General features: G+C 33.5%; 1 protein-coding gene and 1 long non-coding RNA gene across 5 annotated transcripts in view; both read left to right on the top strand.

Moving 5' to 3' along the window:
- LOC143243888 (putative iron/ascorbate oxidoreductase DDB_G0283291) overlaps positions 1–27,913 on the top strand; it is a 238,734-nt gene that overhangs the window by 192,087 nt on the left and 18,734 nt on the right. The gene's annotated exons all lie outside the window — the stretch shown is intronic.
- Positions 65–27,202, top strand: LOC143243892 (uncharacterized). Its single transcript, XR_013024800.1, has 6 exons — positions 65–181; positions 3,464–3,566; positions 19,953–20,124; positions 20,338–20,519; positions 21,145–21,255; positions 27,052–27,202. It is a non-coding gene; the product is annotated as an uncharacterized LOC143243892 (long non-coding RNA).

The following is a 27,913-nucleotide window of genomic DNA, read 5'->3' as shown; positions in this document are numbered from 1 at the left end:
AGTTGGAGTGAATGACTTTAACGTCATTTTAATTTAATAAACCAACGTTTACACTTTCAGATGTGCGAGTACAGGAGAACCAAGTATTGGTGCATTTCGAAAAGTTGCATCGGAGGCTCATCTCTCTTTATATGAATGTGTTTTTTTATACATTAAAAACCACGGAATTCCTGAAAATCTGGTATGTTAAATAATCATTTTTGCAGTTCTACAACGCTTTTTGTATAAGTGACTGAACGTGAAATATTTCAAAGAGATTTTTTTATTCACTTATTTCCACAGCCACCTTTGGCTGTTGCTTTTTATTAGCAAACATCAGTTACTTTATCCAAGAAACCTAACGCAATGAGTTATTATCGATAGATACTTTGTTTCCAGTAGAGCTTAACAGTATATCAGTTTTCTACGTCCTTGTAAAAAGAAAAAAAAAAGTGATCTCTGTTGGCTTGTGAGATAAGTTACAAATGGAATTCAGTTATGTTAGATTAATGTCTCAAGTCAAAGGACATTTGCTCTTTTTGATCTACATTAATGATTTAGATAAAAGAATAGTCAATAAATTACTTAAATTTGTTATGATGTTAAGGTCTTTGGTGTTGCTGGCTGTGAAGAAGATGGTGCTGCTTTACAAAATAATGTAGATCATTTAGTGAGTTGTGCAAATACATGACAGATGGGTTTAATTATAATAAATGCAAGATAATATGTGTAGGTTATAATAATTTGAATTATAAATTGGATTGTAATAACCTTAACAGTGTTAACAAAGAAAGGAATTTTAGTGTAGTGCTTTATCATTTTCTTAAGCCATCCAAACAGGGTGGTGCTGTTAGTAGTAGGGCAAATAGAGACTTAGGTCGTATCAACAAAAATATTGAATACAGGCCTAAAGAAATTATAGTTTTATTGTAGACCACTGCTTAGACCACATTTGTAATATTGTGTTCGGTACGATCCCACTTATCTGCCTTGTCCAACGAATGGAATAGAACCCGTGATTTTAGCGTTGGAAATCTGAATACTTATTATTCCAGCAGGGAACATCATGACGGTCTATACACCTATTGCTTATTATAAGCATTTCGAAGACAATTTCTTTCAATATGCGGAGAAATATTAATATGATCTGACGTCTTGGAATAACTTTCAAAACATCCTATGCTACATTACTAGGCGGAATGTAGTAAGAAGTTAGACGTAAATTGAATAGAAGGGAGGTTACTTTTTTAACAACTCTTGAAGAAGCTCTTTTTCACGTGAAATGAGAGTTAGGCTTAACCTTTAAAAACAGTTGGAAGGATTCAGTTTTGTTTCTGGTGAAATACGCTATAATTTTTTATAATTTATGACTGCGAATTTCGCAACATTTTGATATTGTTAGTAAGCAGGAAAAAACACATGATTACACATGATCAGTGGGCGCAAAAATTACAAAGTGTGCTACATTATAACATAAACGGGCCTCAGTGCTTACATCGACTTTTATTTTACCTTATGGGTTATCCCTAACTACCTTTTTTATTGGTAGAATAACTTCTTCAAACGTAACCATTTCGTATGTCTTAACAGAAATGGTTTTTATGGGTTTGTTTCCTTATCTACAACCAAGTTTGTGCTTTATTTTCACATATCATATCTTGTAGAATTTGTGAATTTCTTGTGCAAGTCTTGTAGTGCAGTAGAATTGCAGACTGGTTTTTTTATGTTTGTTTTGTTTTGTTTTCGAGATGCGTGTTATGTGAGAATCGCGTGTTAGATATCGCAGTAGTGAGAAAATTTTTCTCTGTATAACTAATAGAAGTTACTTCGATCTAAATTTTGTAAACGAGATGACTGGACAATTTATAGAAAAAAGGAGTAATAGACAGAAGATCTGTTTTCTTGTAAAATAGATATTAATTTTAGGCTTAGTTTATTTTTAACACAACTTTCTTTATTCAGTCGGTTGTTTTTGTTTTTTTTCTGCTGTATTCTGCATCGAGCGAAACGCGTCGCCAGCTATGAACAAAATAGACATAGTATGAGTGAAACATGTGACACTCTACTGAAAAACATTGAGAATTAAATAACCAATGTATTGTTGACATTAAAGTAAGCCTACGCTAAATTAAAAAAAAACTACCAATTTTTTTGTATGACGGAATTAATATTCACTAATTTGTGTTTTTTCAAGATATCTGATATACATCATAAATTCAGATTTCTCTCAAGTTGCCAAAAGATGTGAAACAGAAATATAGTCGAATTTATCCTCGTAATCGGAGGGTCGCAGTTTCGAATCCCGGTCGCGCCAAACATGCTCCCCTCCCAACCGTGAAGGAGTTTTAATGTGACGCTCAATCCCACTATTCGTTGGTAAAAGAGTAGCCCAAGAGTTGGCGGTAGGTGGTGATGACTAGCTGCCTTTTCTCTAGTCTTACACTGCTAAATTAGAGACGGCTAGTGCAGATAACCCTTGTGTACCTTTGCGCGAAATTTAAAAGAAACTATGCCCTCTATGGCCAAGCGTGTTAAGGCGTTCGAGGCGTAGCCCTCGAGAAGCTACAAAGCGGGTTTCATCAACCTTGGTGGATAGAAAAGAGATAGCTTATTTTATATCTTTGTGCTTATTTTTGCACATTTTTCCTAACAACAAGGTTAAGATAGTTCGTGACTTAGGTTTTACTGCACAAATCTTCGAAGTCAACTTGCATCATTGAAAACATAAAAAAAAAAAGCTTTCTCTACACCTTTGTCTCCATCCAGGTGTCAAGTATGAGATAAAAGATTCTTTCGTAATTACAAATGAAAACTCTTGTTTTCCATTTGAAGAACATACACCGAGATTGAAACAGGCAGATCTTGAATGTATTTCAGCCACTCTGACTTTAGCTAACCGTTTCTTGAAAGTTCTGGCAATAGCATTAGGTGAGTTAACTAATTCAGTTTCTGATCTTTGAGAAACATCCATTAAGTTTGTTGATGTTTTTGTTCTTTGTACATTTTAAATTATTTTAAAAACGTTCTTCTCAGATCTGGATCTGTGAATCCAATTTGTCATCGCACTGTTGGTCAACTTATAAACAAACAGTTACTTTAAGAGGCTTAGTGTTCATTATTTTGTTTTGTAGACCCCATCGGGCGAAGTCCTTGTAAGATTATCTATTGGCCTAAAGATGAGACATAACAAACACTTACTTATTCTCTTCTGTTGTGTCTCTGGTTAGATTAACGACAGGCATGTAAACTACTGACGTTGGAATTCGGACCTTCAACCTCGGTGTTTGCATTGCGCATTTGGCATTTTTAATTTAAAACGAAGAAAACCATATTTCTAGCCACGATTCTAGACCTGTGTTATATATATATGTTATTCACAGTAATAGTTACTCGTGAGTTGAATATTTAAGTACTCTAAGAATCGGTTTAACAGTGCTATTGTGATATACTTACTCTGGACGTTTGACAATGTAATATCTTATAGCTGAAGACTAAGTCACGAGAATGAATCCAGGCCACTCCAACAAAGTCTGGCTCTTGTTCCAGACTTGCTGTCCGTCTGGAGTAATCGATCATATCCATCAACAGTGAGTAGATAATGTTTATAGTTTATGTTCGGTAAGTTTATGCTCCCGACGATGGCGTCACAGTGGAGCTACTCCAGAACACGAGCCCAACGACTCCAATTTTTTCATATTATATTCATAAAAGATTTTATGGTATAATGAAGTATTAAGCTATTTACTTGAAAGTATAGTTTCTTTTGTGACAACCACAAATTTCATCCTACTTAATTAAATAATCAGATATATAATTTCTAATTTGCCTGTTTGTTTGTTTTGGAATTTCGTACAAAGCTACTCGAGGGCTATCTGTGCTAGCCGTCCCTAATTTAGTAGTGTAAGACTAGAGGGAAGGCAGCTAGTCATCATCACCCACCGCCAACTCTTGGGCTACTCTTTTACCAACGAATAGTGGGATATGACCGTCACATTATAACGCCCCACGGCTGGGAGGGCGAGCATGTTTGGCGCGACTCGGGCGCGAACCCGCGACCCACAGATTACGAATTGCACGCCTTAACGCGCTATACCATGCCGGGCCCAATTTGCTTGTTGTTGTTTTCTTTTGCATCTTTAATGTTATTTTTTATGAATGTAAACATACACAACTATTCAGAAAATAAGGCCATAATCAGACAGCTTGGCTTATAAAAGGCAAACAAGTAAAACTGGAATACAAACCACCTTATAGAAAAGGGAAAACGTCTTATTAAGACATGTATCTAATGATTTTGGGTCAACATAACAGTACGGATACACAGTCTATCAGATTCAAGCTCTATTTGTGTAAAAATAAGATAAATGATAATAGTAAGAGAGGATGTGGGTGCCTAAACCCACATCTATAGCTATCTTTCACCACATGAAGTCGTGTTTTTGGAAGTTGGTTGCTGTCAGTGAAACAAACTTAACAAAATGAAATCTGGTTGTAGGTTACTATAAAATAAATGAATTTCGCGATTTTATCCCCCCTTTACTTTTTCAGTCCTCAGGTTCCATAGCACTCTCTTACTGACAAGGTACGTTTTTACCAATCCACCACATTACCTATGCCATGGTTTCATTAATTCTTTGTCTCTTACTATATCAGTTTTTAGACATGTTAGCTGGTCTAATTAGCTGTATTAAAATAGCATCGAAAATAATAAATATTCTATTGGTTTTACCCAAACTCTCCTTTATTTATCAGTATAAAAGTTGTGTAATCTTTTAAAATAAATAAATAGCGATAATAGTAAGACTATTACATGTACAAATATCACTATACGGAACGTACAAACCTTATTTTATCCAACTAACCAAAAGTTAGCACTTGATTAAACTTTCGAGGTATCCTTAATTCATTCATTAGCAGTTTTATATTATAATTTTGTTTGTGATTTATGCAATTATTTGTAAATTACATCAATGAAAAAAATCATTTATAAAATTTCATGACTTGTGTTTCACTTAGTAAAATTATCAAACATTTAAAATAAGAATATCCGGTGATTCAGCGGCAAGTTTAGGACATTTAACATTCATAGTTCAATTCCTGAGGTCGCACAGTACAGACAGTTCTAAGTGTAAGTTTGAAATGAGAAAACACAGAAAAAGAAGTATATAGTAGATAACTGGAACTTTCAAGTCAAATACACTGAAGCAACAAATATGTTATGATACATGAGTTTATAACATCAAATTTTGTGTACAAGAACATCACAATATATACCAGTTAAGAAGAAGAAACTGTAGTTTTAATACATTAATAAATGAATAGTTGTGAATTTATTGTTTTGTACATATTTACTATCGTGTTGCAACACAGAGGTGACATATTATCACTTTTTCTTGTGCGAAATAAGCTTTTAAAAACATTATATTTGGACTGTTTTGACGCAAGACAATGTAATATGGTGTTCCTGCTCTATCCACTCCGGAAACAACATCTTAAACATTTATCAATTGAATTATATTAAGAAATTTGATACAATGCAAAAATGTTTTCCTACACGAGGAATATTTGTGCTATCTGTTTTTAACTTGGCAGTGAAAGAATAGAGGGAAGACAGCTATTCATCACCAACCACTCTTGGCCTGTACTTTTATCAACAAATATTCGGATTAACACTCACTAATAATGCCTCCACTTATGAAAGAACCTGCATGCTTGGTATGACGGGGTCAGTTCTTTTATGCATAGCAGGAAATCCAAATAATTTGATGGGTTATCACTTTTAAATGTATTTAATAAATAGAGATTAAGAAAAACAAAATATAGAATTTCTATATTCCTCTTAACTGATAAAAACTTTGAACGAAATCATAGAGAACAGTACTATGTTATTAATTTGTTCTTTTCATCATTCACCTTATCTCACATAAAAACTGTTTTTTTTCGCGGTTTTTATATACATTTACGTATTGCAACCCAATTTTCAAAACCCAGTTTTTCAGTGTCAAGAACATATTTAATAATGAAGATCAGTTGTGTCATAAAAGTCCTCAATTTTGGACAAATCAACTCGAAAGAACTTCATATATTCTCCCTATGGCTCTCTTCTTGATTGAGCTGTTGAAATACAAAGGTTAAGTAGTAGAAACAGATAGAGGGAAGAGAAATTTTAAAACGTAGCACAAAAGAGGTCATTCTACCAAGGAATATAACCCTGAAATGTGCAGATGACATTCAGCGTAAGTAAAATACCAATTGAAATAAATTTTCAAGAGGAAAAAAGAGAAAGAAATTTTACACAAACAGTAAAGTATTATATCTTTAACATGGTAATATAGTAGCCCAAGAGTGCGCGGGAGGTGGTGATGACTAGTTGCATTCCCCATAGTCTTCCACTGCTAAATTAGGGACGGCTATCGCAGATAAACATCGTGAAGCTTCGCGCGAAATTCAAACCAAACGACTCAAGCTTTAGTTAACTTTCGATATTATATAAGCACATAACATTTTTGAAAAAAAGGAGATTTAGTTTGTGGTTAGAATACATAACTCCTAAGCTGAGGATCATGTGTTCGAATCTTTTTCGCTAAAGATGCATTATATCATTATGTGTATGTGTGTGTATTTTCTTATTGCAAAGCCACATCGGACTATTTGCTGAGTCCACCGAGGGCAATAGTTATATCACTGTGGTAAGTTACACTATTTGTTGATAAAAGAGTAGCCCAAGAGTTGGCTGTGTGTGGTGTGGGTCCTTGTTGTAGTCATGGAAAGACTAAATAAAGAAAGTTAACTGTTAAATTGTTGTAAACTTCACTTGAACGCTTGGATGCTACTATAATTTGTTGTGGACTTGAACACTTGTATACCTCTCTAAATTGCTGTGGTCATAACTTGAAGACTTGTATAAAGCTGTAAATTGTTGAGGAATTTACTTGAATTTGTATGCTGCTATAAACTGTTGTAATCTTTACTTGAATACTTGTGAAATGTGATTTATTTGGGACATTGCTTGACTACTTGTACACTGCTGTAAATTGTTAAGTCTTTACTTGAACACTTGTATGCTTCTCTAAATTGTTGTGGACTTTACTTGAACACTTGTACGTTGCTGTAACTTCTTGTAGTCTTTACTTAAAAACGTGTACACTCCTGTAAATTATTCTGGTCTTTACATAACACTAGTACACTGCTGTAAATTGTTATGTCTTTACTTAAATATTACAATGCTGCTGAAAATATTTTTGGACATTACTTGAACACTTATACACAGCTGAATGTTGTTGTAGTCTTCACTTGAAGATTAGTAATGTTCTGTAAATTCTGGAGGTCTTTATTTCAACTCTAGTATGCTGTTATAACTTTTGTGGACTTCATTTGAACACTTATACGCTGCTGTCAAGTGTTGAGGACTTTACTTGAATACTTGTACCCTGCTCTAAATTTTTGTTCACTCTACCTTGAACTTCTCTACAGTGCTTTAAGGTGTTGTGGACTTTACTTGATCTCTAGTACACTGTTGTAAATTGTTGTGTCTTTACTTGAACACTTGTATGCTGCTTTAAATTGTTGTGGAAGATACTTGAACACTGATATGTTGTTGTATGTTGTGTGGTCTTTATTTTAACACTAGTACACTGCTGTAAATTGTTGTGTCTCTAGTTTAAGAGCAAAATGCTTCTGGAAATTGGTGTTGTCTCTTTTTGAACACTGGTATGTTGATTAAAATTGTTTTGGACTTTACTTGAACACTTATATGCTGATCTAAATTATTGAGGACTTTAGTTGACCACTTGTACTCTGCTGTAAATTGTTGTGGTGTTTACTTGATATGTAGAGGACACGATAGCGGAATTCACATCTAGAGAACACACATTTAATTTTTTCAATCACATCAACTCTATACACCCCAACACTAACTTCACATGTGAATAGAAAGAAAGTGATCAAATATCATTTCTTAACCTCAAAATTACAAAAATCGATACACAATTTAAAACAAAAATCCACCGAACAATCACCCAAACTGGTCTCTACATTCCTTCGGACTCAGCACATGAAACAAAACCAATACTCAACATACTAAGAAACCAAATAAATACAGCTGTAAAACTGTGCTCACCAGATAAAATTAACGACGAATTAGACAAAATAAAACAATACTTTATCAACATCAATAAGTTTCCTCCACAAACCGTAGAAAACATTATACGCACACACCTAGACAGAAAGCAAAATCAACTAACAAAAGTAAATATACCCAACGATTTAAAAAAATCACGAAACCATATACGACTGCATACCATATATTACCGACATCAGCTGAAAATAACCAACATTTGCCAAAAACTAGTACCAAAATATGACATTCCAGTTAATACTAAATTTATTCAAGAACTTCGCACAAAACTTAGGTCTATTTATGTAAAAACGGCTCGTTTGGGTTGAGAAATTTTTTGGTAGAAGAGCGAACAATGTTTCGACCTTCTTCGGTCATCGTCAGGTTCAACCCAAACGAGCCGTTTTTACATAAATATTTTCTCTACAAGTGGGTTTTCTCGACATCACTGAAAACTTAGGTCTATACTATGTAAAAACTACAATGACAAACACAACACCAACATTATATATAAAATACAATGTGATAACTGCCACGACTTTTATATTGGAGATACAAGTAGAAAAATGGAAACCAGATTCAAAGAACACAAAAAGTCATTTTCCTACGTTTTCGAACACTGCAAATCAAATAAACACAACATAACCATAGACAACACTCAAATACTACATAAAGAAACAAACATAAACAAACACAAAATTAAATAAGTCTTACTTATACAAGAACTCAAGCCCAAAATAAACCAATACAAAGGAACACCTTTATACCTATATTAATAAATATAATCAAACATCTAAGCACGCCCTCTACATTCCTACACTCAATTACACAATCGCCGTCAAACATGTGGTCAGCTACTGATAAGTAACCCGTTGTTTCTTTGTGAACCTGACGATGACCAAAGAAGGTTGAAACGTTGTTTGTTCCTCTATTAGTGCCTTTTCTACTCATACCTTCCGTTTTTAAATATATATTTTTCTCTACAAGTAGATTTTATCGTCATCACTGATGATTAGGAAGGAATTTACCAGTTTTTATGATTGCTGCCTGTCTTATATTGAGCTGTTTTGGTGGTGGGGAATACTTTGTTTAGATAAAAAAGCGTTTCGTGTAGCCCTGATATAGAAGCAGCAGCTGAAAAATTAGTGAAACACTTGGAAATGCTGCAATCAATGTTGATGATCTATTTGATGAAGTTGTTTTTGCTAAATCCTTCTGGTTATCAAAATGTGACGAGTGGAAAGCATATGAAATAAGATGTGAAAAACAAAAAGGGTAGGAACACATTTATATATTAATAAATATATCTAACAAATAAGCACGCCCTTTACATTCCTACACAAAATTACACAACCGCCTTCAAACATGTGGTCAGCTACCGGTTAGTAACCCTTTCATTCTTTGTGAACCTGACGATGACCGAAGAAGGTCGAAACATTGTTCGCTTCTCTACTAGTGCTTTCTCTACTCATACCAGTTGTTTCTAAATATATAATTTTCTCTACAAGTGGGTTTTCTCGTAATCACGGTAGTTAGCCCAAACTTATTTATCACGTACGTGGGTAATTTGCCACTATCGGACCTAAACATAGATTTTGCGTCATAATATGCTTACGATGTAGCGGTCTGGAAAAGCTCCTACACTCGTTCATTAGCAGCAACAAACCTTCAACCAGTCCTAAACAACTTAGAGGAATACTGTCAAAAACATAGAAAACAATAAACATACCAAAATACCAAGTAATACTATTCAGAAGATTAAGTAAACTAAAAAAAGAGATTCAACTGAGTTATACATGAACGGAATACTTTTACAGACTGCTACCTCGGCAAAATTTTTGGCTTAACCTACAATACCAGATGACAGTACACCAGTGACAACAATCTCGAAACGAGAAAATTATGCAAGAAGTAGGTCAATCCCACTATTCATTGTTAAAAGAGTAGCCAAAGAGTTGGCGATCGGTGGTGATGACTAGCTGCCTTCCCTCTAGTCCTACACTGATAAATTAGTGATGACTAGCACAGATAACGCTCGTGTAGCTTTCCGCGAATTTAAAACAAAAAACATTCATAACAGAAATATGAAGCAACTTTTAAAAATTCATTCTCACTTCCGTCGGGAAAAGGTTTCACGGGCTTGAAATAATATTTTATTTAAAAAAAAAAACTTAAAACAGAAAGAATTTTCATCCATTGAGCTTTTCTTTGTTGTATTGCTGCTGTCAAATATGGAAGAGCAAAATGACTTCACATGATACGATATGCAGAGCCCACCTTTTGTGAAATATATGAAGATAAGGTGATTCTTTAACAATTGGAAAGTATTTTGACGCTGAACAGAACAAAATATCTGAGCTTACCTGAATTCTACGTTGATAAAAACTGTACAAAAACAAATCTCATAATATTTATTTTATCTGCAAATATAGAAGGAGGTAAGAAAGAAACTTGATGTTGCTATCTGTATTGATAAACGTTGTCCATCTGTCTACCTGTGTGGTACTTACTGCCTAAACCAATATTTACAGTACTTGCTACTGGGGGGGGGAAGGGGAGGACTGCGATTAGTGAATTGAGAGTCAAATTGAAACTAACCTATCGTGTTTCTAATGTGCATAATTTTTTGTGTTTGTATGCTTGTGGTTAAACACAAAACTACAAAGTTGAATATCTTTTGTTGTTATTTTCCATCGCAAATATTGAAACCTGGTTTCTAGCATTATAAGTCAATAGACTTACCGCTGTTTCGCTTCATGTGGATATTTTGTCTGTTTTCAGGTAGCGCAAGCTACATAATTGACTGTCTCTGCTGTCCTCACCACGAGCATCGAAACGCGGTTTTTAGCGTTATTAATCCTACAACTTACTGTTGTGCCGCTAGGGGCTTCATGTCGATACCGTAGAGATTTCATAAGCACGTCACATCTTTGAATATGTTTGTTGAAAAAAAAAACGGAAATAGAAATATAAGCCTTATATTTACGCGGATAAAGTCAAGAAGAATCAGTATAAAATGTAATGTTTTTTTCTTATTATTTATTTATTATTATTACCATTAAAGGTTCCATTGTATGTCTTTCTCTTTCACAGTTTTTAACAGCCGTTATTAGATCTAAAAAGATTTTTAAGTAAAGTATAGTTTCTTCCTCTGCTCTCGTCTATTGAATGGTTATTATTGCGGCTGATGTGGTTGTTAGGGCTTTCAACTAAAATCTGGTATTAAGGTCTAAAAGAAAAACAACTAAATTGTTTATAGCTTGACCCATGATACATGAACTACTGTTCCGTTGAAGTGGTACGGTGTACGAATACGTCAATAGATTGGATTCGTTTCACTGATATGCTACACCAGTGTCAGTAAATAAAACCACAACCATATCAACTTACACAGAAGTAGACGCACCTCAAACGAGAAGCAAAGTCGATCATTTTTTTCTCATGGTTTCGAAAAGTTCAGAGCTTTCGACTTGTATTGATTCTCACGTTATATTGATTTCACTACCCGTATAACCTCACCATGTTATTTCTTCTTTTTTTATTTTAATTATCACCACAACAAAAGATGAAAAGTAATTTTAGATACCATGCCGATATAATATTAATTACTACGTGGCCTTTTACGCATGTCTTCGCATGTGAAAACGTAAATGACATTGCACAGTAAACAATATTTACAAAATGTTTTTTAACGTAATCTTTAGGGACATGAAGTAAGCTATTGGTATATTTCTGTTGTTTCATTTTCAGAGCCAAACTTAACCTATTAAATTGAAAAAAAAAAGTTGGCCATTATAATATATATATTTATCAAGATTTTTTTTAACTCACTCAAATTTACTGTTTTCAAAATATTTTAATTTAACCCATTCCACAAGGCAACCACCCTGTTAGAAAAATAAAACTGTCTTCAGCTAAGACAAGGTCTACTTTGTCTAAATCTATATTTGTATCACCTAGTTCTATAATTATCGATGTTAGGTACGAAAAATTTGATTCATCAACATCATCAGTTCCAATCTTAAACATTTCATTCAGATCCTCTCCAACCCTAATTTTAACCTCTACTCGAATCCGGCATGGCAGGGTGGATAAAGCACATGACAAGTAATTCGATGGTCGCGGGTTCGAATCCTCGTCACACAAAACATTCTCGCTCTTTCAGTCGTTGGTGCGTTATAATATGACTATCAATCCCACTATTCATTTATAAAAGAGTAGCCCAAGAGTTGGCGGTGGGCGGTATGACTAGCTGCCTTCCCTCTACATTTACAAAACTAAATACGGGACGGCTAGCGCCGATAGCCCTCGTGTAGCTTTGCGTGAAATCCAAAACAAACTAACCTCTACTCACATGCCAACCCCTTCATTCCAAGTACCATTTTATTAACCCTCTTCTGAACCATTTCCAGCAATTCAATGTCTTTCCTAAGGTAATGAGCCTAAGACTGAAGGCAATACTTCAAATGTGACCTAATAAATCATCTTTATAATAAAATTATAACTTGTTTAGACTTGTATTCAACATTGCTTTATATACAACCTAAAATCATATTTATCCTTCCACGAGCAACAGCACATTGCTTAGAAAAGACTGATGAACCATAGTACACAGACCCTTTTTTTTATAACACTGTTAAGGTTATTTCCATCCAAATTATACTTATAATTAAAGTATTAAAATCCACATAGAACATTTTGCATTTATCATTATTAAAACCCATATATCATTTATTTCTAAAACTCACTAAATGATCTAAATCCTTTTGTAGATGAGCAGAATCCTCTTCACAGCCAGCAACACGAAAGAAGTTAACATCATAATAAATTCAAGTAATTTATTTGCCATTCCTTCATTTATTTTACTGGTTTAAATAAAAAACAACAGTGATCCCAACACTGACCCCTGAGATACACCACTTTTGATATTAATTTAGTTTGAGTAAACACCATTTATAACAACCCTCTGTTTTCATCCATCAAGCCACTCTACTATCTAAACTGTACTCTACCCACCAGAGGTATCGAAACCGAGATTTTAGCGTTATAAGTCCTCGGACATACTGCTGTGCCACAAGCGGACTCTACTAAACTTCGTTTGTTTGTTGTTCAAATTTCGCGCAAAGCTACACGAGGGCTATCTACGCTAACCGTCCCTACTTTTGCAGTGTAAGACCAGAGGGAAGACAGCTAGCCATCACCACCCACTGCCAACTCTTGGGCTACTCTTTTACCAACGAATAGTGGGATTGACGGCTTAAAGAGCGAAAATGTTTAGTGCAACGGGAATTCGAACCCGCACTCTTCTTATTACAAAGCCAACGCCTTAACCCAATTGGCCATGCCGGGTCCCCTACTGTACTAATACCACAAGTCCAGCTTTCTAACCTACACATCCTTACATTTTAATTTAAGCCTAGATTTAGCCCTAGTGATCTATTCAAAATTTCATATTCACAGTTATTTTTTTGGCCATTTTCTTTAAATCATTTTATCAACCCTTTGAACTTATCAATGAGTTCCTCTGACTCACTCTTCCCTGTATAGTTAACCATTATGTGTACAACCATGACTCCAAGTATTGTGAATAAACTTTTGAGAACCTTTCGAAGAGCCATCATCTTCGAAATATCAAATTATTTATATGTTTAATTTCGATATTTTAGCAGCTTTTACACTAATCTTTAGTCACTCTAGTTTAAAACAATACACCAAATATATAATTTTGTTACGAAAGTTGAAATATATACATATAAAGATTTATATCCAAGTAAACATGTTAAAAAAAGTTAATATTTAGCATGATTTATATAAACCCATTTAGATGTGTCTAAACAATCCCATATATTAACTTTGCTGCTTTATAACTGTGGAATTTACGTCTTCTACCCGTTTTATTTTGACGTCTCCATAAAATCTAAACACAAACTAAATTGTTGCTTGAGATAAACCGTTTGAATACCACTATACATATTAAATATTGCTATAACAGCTGATCGTATCAACAAAATACTGTGGATTCTATTTATTTTGTAAATTAAACCAACAACTTTTACAAACTTTTAGATGAATAAGTCTTATTTGCACTGTTATTCTCGTCACAGCAATACAATAACTCTGATCTTTGGATTGACCAATTACGACAGTGCTCTTGTGCGATATGATCTAGAATTGATACATATCGTATCATTTGGAAGGAAATCAAATCACGAGGAATGCGACGAAATTAAACATTTTACTGCCCTCTAACTTGAGAGACTGTTACTAGAGATAAGTCAATCACCTATTTAAGGCAGTTACAATCGACTATTTAGAGATTAAATTGATATACAGCCTTAATACTGTAATACTGGCCACTAAACAACCCGATTGTAACACAGTCTAGAGATTAGCAAAAGGTTCGAATTGGAAAAACGTGTTTGTTAACCATGGAAAAAATTCCTATTATTGATGTTCAAGAAATCAGGAAGTGAACGATTTATTTGTAATTATCTTCTAATATTAACGAATGTGTCATATTACATTCACAATAAATTATATTATTAGTTACGGGTCTGGGAGAGAGTTTTTCTAAGAAATGCGTATAACGCTCTTTCAATTATTCATTCTCTGTTGTTCGTCATTACTAAGTGATTTCGACGTCCTTTGTCGAAATTGTGTACTTTCGTATACCAAAGTCACATTAGACTACATGCTGAGTCCATAGAAGGGAATCGAACCCCTAATTTTAGCGTTGCAAATCAGTAGACTTACCGCTGTACCCTTAGTTACAAAAACTATGAAACTCAGTATATTTTATGGCCTTTGAAGTTAACGATTTTTTCCATCATTTTAATTTAGCAAATCAATGTTTACACTTTCAGGCGTGCAGGTTCAAGGAGAACCAAGTAATGATGTATTTTGATGATGAAGAGTTGCATCAGAAGTTCATCGGGCTGTGTTTGAATATGGTTTTTTATACATTAAAAACTACGGGATTCCTGAAAATCTGGTATGTTGTAAAATATTTTTCTCACCGTAAAACACTTTTTGTCCAATCGAATAAACTTTAAAATAGTGTTTATTATTATTATTATTAACAAAGTTTCGATATTGTTTTTGATGTGAAAAAAATTTAAATAATTTAGTCAGTGAATATAAGACAACAAATTATTAGACGAAATGTCCATCCTTTGTTTGCATTAATTCCTGTTCTCGCTTCATCTGAAGACGCAATTTCCAATCTTTCATTAACAAACCGGGGCAAACGATTATAGATGTAGAACAAGTGTCAACTTACATAACAAAGATTTTTTTCAGCAATAAGCGAGTAAACTTGGGGATAACTACGTCCAAATAATGAATTTCTTAACCAATTTGGAACAAATGGTGTATTCGCGGTAAACTTCGCCCCATACTTTCAGCTAGTTTCTATAGTTTTGATGTTTGGTTAGTTCTTTGTGGTTCCTTTGATTTGTTTTGGTTGAACACACGTCCTTAAGGCATTGTATCTTTGTTATATTAATATTCGCTGTAGCTATCACAGTTTCCTCTTTTCAGTATCAATTATAAATACTCTTTTTTTTACATATATATTTGATTTAAATGATCATGTGTGACATATCCTATCAAGAAACACCTGCTTTTCTGTGTTAATAATTGCTCGTTTAAGTCTTTCAAATAATCTAGACTGTCACTATGAGAAGTTCATGTTTAACAACTTCAGGAATTGAGGTAATGCATTTGGTAGCAGACGTACTTTGGTGTTAGCCCTAGAATTTACCAATTCGTTTTTTCCTATGGTTTATATTGGTTGATGGTGACATAATAAAAATCAACATGTTCAGGGACATGATTTGAACTTGGAGTCCACCTTAATTCGAGAAAAATAATTAAGATACAAACATTTTACATCAAATACGGGCACTCTTTGTACCTGACAGAAAAAACGTTCAATTTGTCCACTCCACAATTATTGCTAAACTAAAGACTTCAATACAATAGAATAATTAAAAATAACTTATCTACTATTTCCTTCCAAACTGGCGTGTTCTGTAACCCTATCCTTCCATTCGCAATATTAGCATAATTTTCTGCAGTAAAGCTAGTAAATGAACATGGTTTAGATTTTGGGCATGTTAATAACGTAGAAGCACACATTGACATGGGACGAACTTTTAATAACTTTTATTATTTCTTACAGTACTTGTATATTATAGCTCATTTTTAGTATTTCAATAAATATTTCTCGAATGTTTGTGAAATAAAACATAAAAATATTTAATCTCAATAATTAAAGGGGAGATATCATTTACTTTGTAATTGTGACAAGTGTTAATGGACATCAGGAAATTTCTCATTTGAAGTGTGTGTGTGTGTTTTGATTAATTGTATTTGACGTAACATATTAGTATTAGGCTTACTATAGGTTTCAGAAAACAATTCGATATTCTGTCCTTTAGAAGTTTTCAAAAATTGTATGTAACAGAATTTCAAACTATTGTGTCCGTAATATTCTGTATTTAATGACATACTTAGTGCTGTTGGAATACCTTACACTTTTCCTTTTATTGGAAAATCCTAAAAATACCAAATAGAAATACAATACAGTTAAAACGTAAGAAACCTATATAATAACAGCTTATCACAAACATAACTAAATACAATTATGCTTGTTAAGCTTAAATATTCACACCATAACAATTGTAAGAATGGTTTGGTTAGAAATATATTGTTTGGAGGTGTCGAGGTTGTGTGACTATCCAAATAATTTCTTATCAATGTTTTCATGTTCTAATGTAACAGTCTCTGATGCACCGAACAACTGCACTAAAATAGAAGATGAAATAAATGTTTACTTTAATGTTGTATTTTAATATTTACGATAGATTCAGATAACTTTAACTGGCATTTTAGGTATTTGGTTAGATGTATCTGTCACAACGCACCCTAATGCAAAGTGTGTACTCAATTGGCTCATTGCGTTTTATCGATTTGTATAGGTTTAATAATATTTTGATGTTTGCGTGTGTGAAAGTTTAGACCTCCACTTTTATTGTGTGCTTAACACAAAACTGACATTGGTTGATTTGTGTTTTCAAAGATATCCGATATACATAAGAAATTCAAGGAGTTTCTTAAGTTGCCAAAAGAAGTAAAACAGAAATTTCCCTGTTATTATAGACGGTTATGTTAATGGAGAGAATGAACAGTAAGTTCACTAAATAATGACAAGATTAGTCTACATTTGTGATGGGAAATAGTTTCGTAGGCTTGATTATTAGAAGAAATTAATATGCGAACAATGAGTTAAAACATATATATAGGTGTAAAAAGAGGTGAAATTTTTCTGGTACTTGATATTGGTTCGTTTTAGAGTTCGAGTTAAAATGTATTATAATGACCCTACGATTGTAAAGAAAACATATCTGGTGTCAGGGTTCGATCCCGCGACCCGCAAATCACAAATCGAGCGTCCTAGCCATGCTGTTAGTGTACGGAAATTGGGATTTGGTTGCAAGAGTCAGTTTAAGGCCATTTGTGCTGATATGTGTTCACATTTATAAAAAAAACGACTTAAGATTATAAGAATGTTAGCAACCTACTTCCTCTCCCAAGGAATCAACGATAAGCCTCAAAGCTTATAACGCTAAAAATCGAATTTTATACCTCAGGTGGTCACAACTCGAACAGCATATTGTGTAGCTCTCTGCTTAACAAGGAAATACTAACATAACATCAGCGTAACGTATTTAATTTGACAATACTCAAAGATCCGTTGAGAAAGAAAATTTATGTTGAAATTAAGCCCAAAGCTACCCAATGGGTCATCTGTGCTATGCCTACCACGAATATCGAAATCCGGTTTCTAGCGGTGTAAATTCGCACGCATACCGATGTGCCACTGTGGTGGGAGGTGCAAAAGAAACCAACAACAATAGATAATACTTTATACTCTCGAAGTTTTAAGTCTTAAAAATAACAGAAATTCAGCAGGTAATTTTAGCTTTACGTCAACACAAAGGTACAACATGCACTTGTTTCACACTCTAACCTCTATACGTCTATTTCGGTCCTTTGGAATAATTCTCTTCTCATTTTTGTAGAAAAAAATTGGTCGTTTTCACACAACTGAAGTGCCATCAACCACAAACTGTTCTAATAATTAACTCTGCCTCGTCATTTTTTTTCAGCGTGAAACAAAAAATTACATTTTCTCTATTAACCCCATTACAAAATAAAACATTAAAAATTTACTACAAGGTACTACTAAAATTCGAGGTTAAATTCAACGCGGTAAATAATGTGCAGATGGGAATAAAACAATAAGAACAGCCTGATAGATAATATGTATCGTGTTCTGCGCGTGAGATAAGAAATACAGATTTATTTTATATTAATACCATTACGAAACTGTTATAAGTTGCGCATGAGGTTCTTATACAATAGAAGGTTCATCTTTAGGTCCCCAGTCTTGACGAATCATTTTCATGTAAATAAATAGATATTTAACATGTAGCTTGTTGGCATTTAACCCTTTCTACCTGTTTACCACTTTATACCATTTTCTTCTCAATTCATTATTATTATATCATTATCTTAATGTCTGTGTGCAAAGAATAATACTTACAAGAGATATATTGTTGAATAAATCTAAATTATATAAACATAGATCATCTGTACGTCACTAACTTTATAGGTAAACACAGATCATCTGTACCTCACTTACTTTATATATAAACAAAGCTCATCTTACGTCACTAACTTCGTAGATAAACATGGATAATCTGTACGTCACTAATTTCATAAAAAAAACATCGATCATCGGTACGTCACCAATTTTAGAGGTAAACGTAGATTATCTGCACGCCACTAACTTCATAAGTAAACATAGATCATCTGTACGCCACTAACTTCATAAGTAAACATAGATAATCTGTACGCCACTAACTTCATAAGTAAACATAGATCATCTGTACGTCACCAACTTTAGAGGTAAACGTAGATTATTTGTACGGCACTAACTTTACAGGTAGACGTAGATTATCTTATGTCACTATATTAATAGATAAACACAAATCATCTGTACATCACTAACTTTACAGGTAAAAATAGATAATCTATCGCCACTTACTTTACAGGTAAACATAGATATTCCGTACGTCACTAACTTAACAAGTAAATATAGATCGTCTGTACATCATTTTATAGGGTTTGTTTTCAGAGGATTCTCTAATAACAGCTATGGAATGTTTGAATATGAATACAAAACTTCTCACACTCAAAACTAACTTATATCCACAAAATTGGAGTGACCCTGCCCTTCACACCCAGTGGTTTAACAGTAATTCCGAGGATTTAAAACGCTAAAAACAGAGATTCGATATACGTGCTGATGTCGTTACAGCAGAGTTAACTATTTGAGTAGCTTTGTGCTTAATAACAAACAGTTTTGATATAGAGATTTTCCAATAGAAAGACGTAAATAGTTTCAGATTATTTCTCGTTTTTGATTTTAAAATATTCTCTCGATCTGAATCCATAGACTATTTCTTGCCTTTCTCAGAATTATAACAATTTCTATTTATTAGTAATATTCGAACAGAAGTCTGGTGTGATTAATATTTTTATATCTAGAAGAATATTATCAAATTTCTTGCTTTTAAAATCCACATTTCTTACTAATATTACGATTCCTCTTAAATACAGATAATTTCCAGTAATCCAAGTAAAACTCATTTTTAGATGTTTAAGTGTATTTATTTCCATTCCTATAGCCAGTTTTCAGCTTAATTCAAAGTTAATCCATAACTTAACTTGTGTGTTTATGAAAACAAAGAAAACTCTTGTAGATTAGTGTAATTTCTGTACAACTTAGCCTTCATCCAGATGTCGACCATGAAATCAAAGATGCTATTGCAGTGACAAATGAAAATTCTTATTTTCCACCTAAAGAACAACATCTGGATTGAAATAGATATGTCTTGAATGTATTTCAGCGATTCTGACTTTATCTAACCGTTTCCTGAAGGTTCTGGCAATAGCTTTAGGTGAGTTACGTACATTTTAAAAGCATTCTTCTGGGGATCCAACTTGACATCGTACTCTATTAAAACTTGCCCACATTCTAGTTTTTTTTCTTTTTCTCTTCGGTAATTATAATTATATGCAACAAAATATTTTAAAAGATTAGAACAAAAGAATTAAGTACATTTTATTACTAATAGTTCCCTATTTGGACATTTCTTACACATTAAATACAGGTGTACAGAAAGATTTCTTCTTGAAGCGTCACACATACCAAGAAGATAAAAATGGACCCTTCTGAATGTTGTATTATCCTCCTGTGGGAGATATCAAACATCCTAATGTTGCTCGTTTTGGAGAACATACAGATTTTGGAACGATAACGTTCTTGTTCTAAGACGATTCTGGGGGAATGGAGGTGAGGATATTGAGAAAAATTATACAAAATAAACATTTGTATTATGATTTTATAGATTTTGTTTCTTTTATATTGAAGTTCATGAATCATGTTAAACCAAAGTAGTTTTACTTAATATTACATTCTTAATTTAAAATGCAGGTCAGGTTAAGGTCACTCTATAAGAAATGGTCCACACTTATCGAAATTTCATCCAGTTAAACTTTTCAAAGTGTATCAAAACGACCCAACTGAAAATATCCAAACTATGATATTAAATATTCCTTAGAATCAGTTAGACAAAAATAATTAACGTTTTTTAAAACATAACTTAAATCCAACGTACTTTTTCTTGAAACATATTACCCAAAAAGCTTAGAATTAATTACTTTTCCTTGCTAATCCACCAGGGAAAGTCACTGTAAGGATATCTTCAGGCACAAAAGTGGAAAAAGACAATAAACCCGACAGTAATAGCCACTTATAACAAGCACACTTACTTCTGCTCTGCTGTGCCCCTCCGCTGTATCAGAGACTGGGTTATGGGCTTTAAACGCTGAAATTCAAAGTTATAGTTACTAGTGGGTTGAATATTTAAGTCGTGACACAGGTGTCCTTAACGTTTAAATCTTTTACTATCTCCTAGCTGAAAACTAAGTCAGGAGAATGGATCCAGGCAACTCCAATAAAGGGCACTGTTATTCTTCTTTTTGCAGACTTGATGTCCATCTGAAGCAATGGACTATATCTAGCAACAGTGAGTAGATAATGTTCGGTAATCTTTTTTTAGTAAAATATCAAGCACCAGAAAAATGTGCAATCTCTGACTGAGGCATATTTCTATTAATTTTTTTCGTTGTGCGACTTTTAAATGTGTTTTGGAAATTCTCGTCCATATTTTATTACTTTGTGATTTAAGAATTTTTTTTTCAATAAAACATGTTTTCAGCTAATATGCTATCAATGGATAAAAGTCAACGTTTTAAACTCCGTTTTCATTAAAACCAATATGTTAACAACCTGTGAACGACGTAATCAACATGTATTGAAAGAGCGCGTTCTCTGTACAAATTAATTACTGTTAGACATATTGGTTAAATGGTGTTATAATGTGACGGTCAATCTCACAATTCGTTGGTAAAAGAATAGTTCAAGAATTGGCAGTGGGTGGTGATGACTAGCTACCTTACCTCTAGTCTTACACTGCTGAATTAGGGTCTTGTTCATTTATTTTATGTGACGATTTTCATAGTTGGACATATTGTCTAATTAGCTCTATTAACATAGCATCACAAATAACAGAAATGCTACTATCTTTAACCACACTTTATTTTAAATATCAGTACCAAAGTTCTGCAATCTTTATAAATATGCATTTAAACACTCACAAAACTATATAACTAGACAATAAATTTTGGACGTCGTGGTTCGTTAGATTACAACACTTAAACCCATAATAATATATAACTTATAAATACATATCAGTACCAAAGTTCTAAAATTTTTATAAACGTGTAGTTAAAGACCTACAAAACTATATAACTAGAAAATATTTTTGGACGTCGTGGTTGGTTAGATTACGGCACTTAAACCCATAATTATACAAAACTCAAATATATTGTCTTATTGAACTAACTGCTGAACTTCTTTTAGCACTTGGACTAACTTTAATTCTTTTATTGGTAGTCTTAGATTTCATATTACAATTTTGTGTAAGACTTAGAAGTAATTTCTTCGTATACAGCAATGAAATAAAATCAGTTATGGATTTTCAATGCTTGTATTTTGTGTGTGTCCTAAAATTTACAGCTAAAAAAAAATATATCCAGTTACTACCGGTGACAAAGCAACAAGCTTTAGGCCTTAACAATAATTATAATTGTAATTAAGCATAAAGGTATACAATGGGCTACCTGTGTTCTGCCCACCCTGAGTATCAAAACCCACTTTCTACTGTCGTATGTCCACAGATATACAGCTGTGCCACTAAGGAGCCTTTTAAATGTATATAATAAAGGTCTGAAACAGTAGTGTTGTATACTAATAAGATGGTTCTGAAACCTTACAGACATGAATAATGAGAAAAACATGTATCTTATATCTTTTATGAGATAACAGAAAAATATAAAAACTGTATTTTTAGAACGCACTCTATACGAGATCTGTTCAAATATGATCTCAAAACTTAATTCTAACACTGGCTTACGTAAATACTTGAATTTTTCATAATTTTAGTTACATTTTCTCATACAAAGTATTGTACACTTGCTGTAGTTTATTAAATCTTCTTTCTACAATTAACCTAAAAACGATCAGGTTAGGTGGTCAGCTAGGTGTCAGTATTCTCTGGTTAGGTGGTCGGTTGTGTGTCAATATTTTCTAGTTAGGTGGTTGGTTGTGTGTCAGTACTGTTTCGTTAGGTGGTCAGCTGGGTATCAGTATTTTCTGGTTAGGTGGTAGGTTAGGCGTCGATATTTTCCATAAACTATTTTGTAGTTGCGAAAGTAAATCATTGTTTTTAATAACGTTTCTTAGTTCTTTGGTGATGATTCTTTCGAGAGGTTTGTCTGTTGTATTGGGTAAACCTACTGGTTTGTAGTTTATTGAGTATTGTGGTATTTCGTTTTCATAGTATGTGTCCAGATCGTGAGATTAGTATGAGATCCTGACTAGATGGTGAAGTTGTTTTACTGACTTTTTTTGAGACATATATTTGGAATGTTAACTTCAACGAAGAGATGTTTTTTAGTGTTTTGTTCTTGAGTGAAATGTCATATGTTTTAAATTCTTTAGGATCGGACGTTAATTTATTTCTCTCAATGCATCTAAACTACCTTCAGAATACATATTGTTCTTGCAAATGACCAATGAGAAAAACTCACCGGCATTTGGAAATATAACATCTTGGACACTGTCTGGGTAGAATTTTCGGCGATCGATCAGAAACAATGAATTTTCTTGGGGCTCTTTTCCAATATCCTTCCTAATGTGTGGCATTGAATTTATATGTCTTAACTCTAAACATTGAATTTACCCTGAAGAGTTATTCAAGCCACAGTATACCTGGAGGAACGTAGACTGCGTAGAATCAAGATAAATTGGAGCAGATATTTCAATGAATGTAAAGGAAAGAAAGTTTCCTCCATCACATTTTATATAGTAATTCTAAAATATTATAAACAAAGATTGGGATAAAGAGGGTTTATTTAATTCGGGAACATATCTGACTTATTCAAGCCAAAATACTTCCCATGTGTGTGCGTGCGTCCTCCAAACGCAGGATCAAGAAAGACGAAGTGCAAAACAATGAAATAATACTTTAACCTTTCGAACTACAAAAAGGTGAAATTTTGCGCATGATCTCAGTGCTAATTACTGTTCCAAAATTGGAAATTATAAAAAAAAAGTATACGTGAGAAATATTCACTGTAGAAATATTCATTGTCTTAAAGTGATGTGTTAATACTGACGAAATTACTAATGCAATAAAGCGCATAAGAATTAAGATGTTGTGAAACTTACGACTTTGATACTCAGTCTTATATTTATTAATATCTAAAATATTTTGTTCATAGTTTGTTTTGAATTTTGCGCAAGGATACTCTAGGGCTCTCTGCGCTAACCGCCACTAATGTAGCAGTGAAAGAATAAAGGAAAGGCAGCAAGTTATCACCAACCACCGCCAACTCTTGGGCTCATATATAACGCGTTTACGGCTGAAAGGACGAGCATGTTTGGTGCGACCGAGAATCGAACCCGCGACTCTCGGATTGCAAGTCGAACGCCTTAAAACTCTTGGCCATGCCGGGCCTTGTTTCTTTTGAATTTCGCGCAAAGGTACACGAGGGCAATCTGCACTAGCCGTCTCTAATTTAGCAGTGTAAGACTAGAGAGAAAGTAGCTAGTCATCACCACCCACCGCCAGTTCTTGGGCTACTCTTTTACCAACGAATAGTGGTTTTGACCATCACATTATAACGTTCCCACGTATGAAATAGTGAGCATGTTTAGTACGATGGGGATTCGAACCCGCGACCCTCAGATTACGTGTCGAACGCTTTAACCCACCTGGACATGCCGGGCCATTCTGCAAAAAAGAGTTTTAGCTGAAAATACTAGGCAAACATGTGACAAACACGGATCTGTTATTAGTTATTGATTTCATGAAAGCATTTAAGGTTTCTTAATATTTTGAAACAATCTTTATAAGCTAGATTAAAGATGTTGTTGTTTGTTACTAAGCGCAAAAGCACACAAAGGGCTAATTGTGTTCTGCCCAAATCGGCTATCGAAACCCGTTTCTAGCGGTATAAGTCTTTAGACAAATTAAAATTAACATGAGCTTTTCTTAAACTAGTGATAGCTAGTCATGTCCGATATTTCATAAAATATTTGTAGAAATATGACACATATGAATTAAAACATTTGCAAGATCTTTTAAATATTGATAGGTATAGGGGTACTCAACAAAAACAACAATTTTAGAGTAAAATAGTCGCTGATTTACGTCTTAAAGTTTATATAGTAATTTTCCCTTACTTAAAAAAACAAGTTTTGATTCAAACTTACAAAATCTAAGTGAAAAAACAAAACAAATACAAGAATTTCGATAAAGTCAGTGAAACACAGCAGTACTGTCAAAATAGGAAAATAAATATTGTAAAGAAACTAATTATTCCCGTGTACGTTAAGTAAGTTAATTATGCTTCTAATATGTTAAAGAACGAATGACGTGCTTTATAAATTAACGCCTCCTAGTGACAAAGCGAGATGTCTGCAGACTTACAATGCTAGAAAGCGGGTTTCAATAACCTCGGTGGATAGAAAACAGATAGCTCATTATATATCTTTGTGCTTAATTTGTGCAGATTTTTCCTAACAAATAGGTTAATATCGTTCGTGACTTAGGTTTTACTGCACAAAGCTTCGAAGTCAACTTGCATCATTGAAAACATAAAAACAAAAAAAATGCTTTCTCTACACCTTAGTCTCCACCCATATGTTAAGTATGAGATAAAAGATTCTTTCGTAATTACAAATGAAAACCCTTGTTTTCCATTTGAAGAACATACACCGAGATTGAAACAGGCAGGTCTTGAATGTATTTCAGCCACTCTGACTTTAGCTAACCGTTTCTTGAAAGTTCTGGCAATGATAATAGTAAGAGGCGATGTGTGTGCCTAAACCTACTTCTATAGCTATCTCTCACCATTTGCAATCGAGTTCTTGGAAATTGGTTGCTGTCAGTGAAACAAACTTAACAAAATGAAATCTGGTTGTAGGTTACTGTAACCGAATCCATGATAAATCGATTTTGATTTTCCCAAGGTGTTTGATTTAAACCTCGGGACCTGGATGATTCGTTTGGTACTATTTAGTAGTCGGTGAGTCCAGCAGTTTATAAGGACAATTATTTTGTAGAAATAAAATAAATGAATTTCGCGATTTTATCCCCCCTTTACTTTTTCAGTCCTCAGGTTCCATAGCACTCTCTTACTGACAAGGTACGTTTTTACCAATCCACCACATTACCTATACCATGGTTTCATTAATTCTTTGTCTTTTACTATATCAGTTTTTAGACATATTATCTAGTCTATTTAGCTGTATTAAAATAGCATCGAAAATAATAAATATGCTATTGGTTTTACCCACACTCTCCTTTATTTATCAGTATAAAAGTCGTGTAATCTTTTTAAATAAATAAGTACCGATAATTGTAAATCTATTACATGTTCAACTGTAACTATACAGAACGTACAAAACTTATTTTATCCAACTAACCTAAAGTGAGCACTTGATTAAACTTTCAAGGTATCCTTAATTCATTCATTAGCAGTTTTATATTATAATTTTGTTTGTGATTTATGCAATTATTTGTAAATTACATCAAAAAAAAAAATCATTTATAAAATTTCATGACTTGTGTTTCACTTAGTAAAATTATCAAACATTTAAAATAAGAATATCCGGTGATTCAGCGGCAAGTTTAGGACATTTAACATTCATAGTTCAATTCCTGAGGTCGCACAGTACAGACAGTTCTAAGTGTAAGTTTGAAATGAGAAAACAAACAAAAAGAAGTATATAGTAGATAACTGGAACTTTCAAGTCAAATACACTGAAGCAACAAATACGTTATGATACATGAGTTTATAACATCAAATTTTGTGTACAAGAACATCGCAATATATACTAGTTGAGGAATAGAAACCGTAGTTTTAATACATTAATGAATAAATAGTTGTGAATTTGTTGTTTTGTATATATTTACTATCGTGTTGCAACACTAAATTGACATATTATCACTTTTTCTTGTGCGAAATAAGCTTTTAAAAACATTATATTAGGATTGTTTTGACGCAAAACAATGTAATATAGTATTTATGCTCTAACAACTGCATGAACAACATCTTAAATATTTAAGAATTGAGTTAAGAAATTTGATATAACGCCGCCTTATGTTCCTTCATGGAATCGAGAGACTTAAATAAATAATAATAATAATAGTCATTCGCCTTATCTAACATAAAAACTGTTTGTTTTTTTTCAGCGGATTTTTGTGTACTTTCACGTATTGGAACCCAGTTTTCAAAACCTAGTTTTTCAGTGTCAAGGACATATTCGATAATAAAGATCAGTTGCGTCCAAAAAGTTCTCAATTTTGAACAAATCAACTCAAAAGAACTTCATATATTCTCCCTGGGGCTCTCTTCTTGGTTGAGCTGTTGAAAGACAAAGGTTAAGTAGTAAAAACAGATGGACGGAAGAGAAATTTTAAAACGTGCCTCAGAGGAGGTCATTCTAACAAGGAATATAACCCTGAAAAGTGCACGTGACATTCAGTGTAAGAAAAAAATAAAATAAGAATTGAAATAAATTTTCAAGATGTTAAAAGAGGAAGAAATTTTATCCAAAACAGTAAAGTATTATATCTTTATCATGTAATATAGTAGCCCAAGAGTTGACGGTGAGTGATGACGACTAGTTGCCTTCCCTCTCGTCTTACATTGCTAAATCAGGGAGGGCTAGCGCAGATAACCCTCGTGTAGCTTTGCGACAAATTCCAAACAAGTCGAGCTGAACATGCTTGCCCTTTGAGCCTTGGGGACGTTATAATTTACAATAAATCCCACTATTCGTCGGTGAAAGTGGTAGCGCAAGAGTTGAAGGTGGGTGGTGATGACGAGCTGTCTTCTCTATAGTCTTCCACTGCTAAATTAGGGACGGCTAGCGCAGATAGCCATCGTGAAGCTTTGCGTGAAATTCAAACAAAACGACTCATGCAGATACTACGTTGCACAAAGTTTTATCACATTATTTGAACACATGGGAAACTTGCGAAAGCTTTAGTTAACTTTCGATATTATATAAGCGCATTACATTTTTGAAAAATGGGCATTTTTGTTTGTAAT

The sequence above is a fragment of the Tachypleus tridentatus genome, chromosome 2 (genome assembly GCF_004210375.1).
Source record: "Tachypleus tridentatus isolate NWPU-2018 chromosome 2, ASM421037v1, whole genome shotgun sequence".
NCBI lineage: Eukaryota > Metazoa > Arthropoda > Merostomata > Xiphosura > Limulidae > Tachypleus > Tachypleus tridentatus.
The sequence above is the reverse complement of the archived record's forward strand: the minus strand, read 5'-3'. Positions and strand labels throughout refer to the sequence as shown.